The sequence below is a fragment of the Cupressus sempervirens genome, chromosome 1, assembly GCF_028749045.1.
Source record: "Cupressus sempervirens isolate cs-2001-9-10 chromosome 1, ASM2874904v1, whole genome shotgun sequence".
Classification (NCBI taxonomy): domain Eukaryota; kingdom Viridiplantae; phylum Streptophyta; class Pinopsida; order Cupressales; family Cupressaceae; genus Cupressus; species Cupressus sempervirens.
Genome location: NC_143118.1, coordinates 590568842 through 590572654, shown reverse-complemented (window position 1 = coordinate 590572654; position 3813 = coordinate 590568842). Strand labels below are relative to the sequence as shown.

The window sequence follows — 3813 nt, the reverse complement described above, 5'->3', positions numbered from 1 at the left end:
ATTTATATGCAGCGTAATATGATCCGTGAAGCAACATCATTTTTGTTGGATGTTTTGAAGCCTAATTTTCCAGAACATGCTCATCTTCAAACTAAGGCAAGTTGTTAATATGATCATGAATCAACTAGCTTTTAAACCTAGTTTAAAAGTACACTAATGTGCAAAGTCTGGAAAGAGTGAAAATGTAACTACTTATACATTGTTGATTGTAGAAATTACTATGGTTTTGTCTTTTCTAATTTTATTTTCCTTGCAGGTTCTTGAGATTAATTTGGTCACTTTCCCTAATGTGCTGATGCTATCTTGGTAAATGGAATTTTCAATCACTATGACTATCCTCGTATAGCACAATTGTGTGAGAAAGATGATTTATATATGCACATACTTCAGGTAGGTGATTCGTTGGGAGTACACTTGACCTTTAATATAGATTGAATATTTTGTATGAAATATTGTCTATATGAATTTTTGTGGAAATATTTTTTAGGTTTACTCCATTTTTCCTTATGTCAAATGGTTTCTTAGGAAATATTTATGCATCACTAATATTGTAATTTTGGTTACAACACTATATAGAGTTGCTTGATATCAAATGTGTCATTGTCAACACCCACGCTATTGAGCCACATGTCTGTGAAACATCCTGTGCTCTTGAAATTAAATAGAAACTATCAATTCCCTTATTGATTCTAGAACTTTTTAGGCCGTTGTCAAGTTCTTTGGGACCCTTTCTAGAGAGTGGTCATTGGAGTGCATGAAAGATCTCCTCCTTGGTAAAGTGGTGGATAGTGGCCCCAATGACCACATTTTCATCTATTACTCTAACCATGGAGGACCTGGAGTACTTGGCAAGAAACTATATTTGTTTAAAATTATGATTACTATCTTTAATTGTATCTAGTGGAATTTCCAAATTGCCAATGAATACTCAAACTGAAGAGAATCTAAAAGCTAAACATTTTTGCATTATTTTTTAGAATAAATTTCCTGACTACTCTAGGTTGTATAACCCTCCATATACTAAATCAGATTGTTATTTGAAGAATTTTTGATTGACATTGTCCCATTTATGATAGAGACATATCCCATTATTTCTAAAATTGTCACAGTAGTGAATTTTAACCTCACTTTTTATAGATTCTCTACTAGATTGATCAAATTTATTGGGCTTGTTTCTAGAAAAATAATATTCCTACCCTAAAAGAATCTATGCATATTCTTGACAATAATCTAATATGTTCGTCCATATTCTTTTACAGTCATTTGGAATAGCTTAAAACTCATGCAAGAATGGAATTAGGCTTAAGTCATTCCATGTCACTTATTTAGTAGGCTTAATATGGTCGATCATTCATTTATTATCTTTTGAGGAACAAGATGCATTTTCAACCATCTTAGATAGGGAAAACTATGCATATTCCTCCCAATGCCCTAATGTGTTCTCGCGTATGCATTTTTAGATATTTACAACATGTTAGTCATAAAAGAATGGAATTGGTATTAAGTCATTCCATGTCACATCCTTTGTCAACTTAATATGTGTAATCATTTAGGCTTTGATTCATGGTCCATTAGACTAATTAGTCTCATGGATGTCATTAAAAATCTTCATTCATTCATTCATTTATCATTTTCTGTCTACAGTTGTAGCTTTTTATTGGACATCTCTAACATTTGCCACTTGAAGTCTCCATCATTTGTGACAAATATAGTTCTAGTGTTTTTTTATCATGTGTTAGAAGAAATCAGTATGACTTATGCAGCTATGATACATAGAGGTGATGATGATGTTGGTTGTGATTGCAAGCATGCCCACCCTTCCTTATCTTTTTGTAAATGACTTCATTGAAGTCCTAAAGAAAAAACATGCTTATGGAACATTTAAAGAAATGGTGAGGAAATACAACCAGTTGAGAAATGTAGGACTATTCTTTTTTCCTCATTTTTGAAGAATTAGCAATGCACTTTAAGTCCATGTTTAGTTTTCTTTCTTTGGTGGCTCATTGATTTAACCATTTGCATCATTAGCTAATTTATATTGAGGCATGTGAAAATGGAAGCATTTTTGAAGGTCTTCTACCAAAAGGTTTGAATATCTACTCTACAATAGCTACTAGTGCAAGAGAAAATAGTTGGGGAACTTACTGTCCTGGAATGTCCCCCTCACCCCCTCAAGCGTATTTCACATGCCTTGGAGATTTGTACAGTGTTGCATGGATGGAAGACATGTTAATATTTTCTCTTTCAAATAGCAACAATTAGTCAAATAAAATTCATTTTATGGGTAGTCTTGAGCACACAACTCTTTACTAATTTAATGTGAATGGAAGTGAGATGCACAATTTGGAGACAGAAACAATAAAGCAATAGTACCAAATGGTAAGCAACTTCAAAAAGATAGGAAGGTGTCCTTGAGCTAGATAATCTATGCATTTAATATAAGTGATAACATTTCATGGCCCTAATTTATGTTAAATGCTATAGAAATCTATTTCTCAAGTCTTAGTCAGGGAACTGACTCAATGAAACTACTCCGGACATTTAATTTGGGGTTTGAAAAAGCAAAACACTAGTTAGACTACACTTTCCTTCTAGCTCTAAGGCATGTCGCACATACTTCATGGGATTTAATATTTACGTTTTCTATTTCTATTTATCACATTCATGTGTAAGTGCTAATTTTCACTTTCCGAATTTTATAATGGGTAATGGTGCTAGTACTACCATTAATAGTTCAAGTTTTTATTGAAATTAGTAAATATATTAGAAAACCAACTTCATTTGATCCTATTTTTGATAAAGTGGAACTAGAAGACGCTTTCTATTTTTGAAGTGCATTTATTGATACACAAAATCATTAACAGGTTAAAATGAGGAAATTAAATCATAACACATACATGATTGGAACCCACATAATGTAGTACTGTGACATCCCTATCAATAGAGAGCATTTGTTTCTATACATGGGAAGTGAACCTAAAAATGCTAATGCTACTTTCACCTTTGACAATGGGATTGAAGAAGTTTTTAATGAAAAGGAAGCAAGGGCTATAAACCAGTGGGATGCAAACCTTCTTTACCTATGGCAAAAGGTGGTAATCATGTCTCTATTTGTATGGAAAGTGATTTGATGGATTATCATTTTTTTTTTCACTTGATCTAAACTAATAAATATGTTTTTAGGCTTCAAACCTATATCAGATAAGCTTCAACAATAATTTAACATAGATTCAGACTTGACTTCCTTGTATTTTCCATGAAACATATTACATGAATCATCTACTGTAATCAGTTTATGGCATTTTTTTAGACGAATGAATGTAAATTTTTGGCTTAAAGCTAATGAGGGAATGGTTTTCATTGGTTAGTATAAAAGATCTACGAAGAATTCCATTGAGAAATTGGAAGCAAAAAATCATTTGATTGATGACACATCACATGCATCTTGACAAGAGTGTGAAGCTTATTGCAAAGGTTTTATTTGGCTCTGAAATGGGTCCTTTGGTGCTGAATACTATGAGATTTCCTGGGTAGCCCATAGTTGATGAGTGGGACTATCTCAAAACAATGGTGAGTCCTTAATCTCCACACCTACATTTCTCTTCATGGTTCTTGATAGTGAAAACAACTTAATTACAAGCACATAGGGTCCAGTTCATTCAATACAAGAACATAAGAGGACTCTTTGAGTATGATGCTATCATTGCTTGTCGAGATTTGTTGAGATTATGTATTAAGCTCAAGTAGACCTGAACTTAAGACCTCCCAAATGAGAAGCTCACAATATATCATTTGGTAAATCCAAGATGGCCA

At 32.9% G+C, this 3813-nt stretch overlaps 1 pseudogene; it reads left to right on the top strand.

The window, feature by feature from the left end:
• Positions 1 to 778: 778 nt before the first annotated feature.
• LOC149578803 (vacuolar-processing enzyme gamma-isozyme-like) lies at positions 779 to 3582 on the top strand (annotated as a pseudogene).
• Positions 3583 to 3813: the final 231 nt, after the last annotated feature.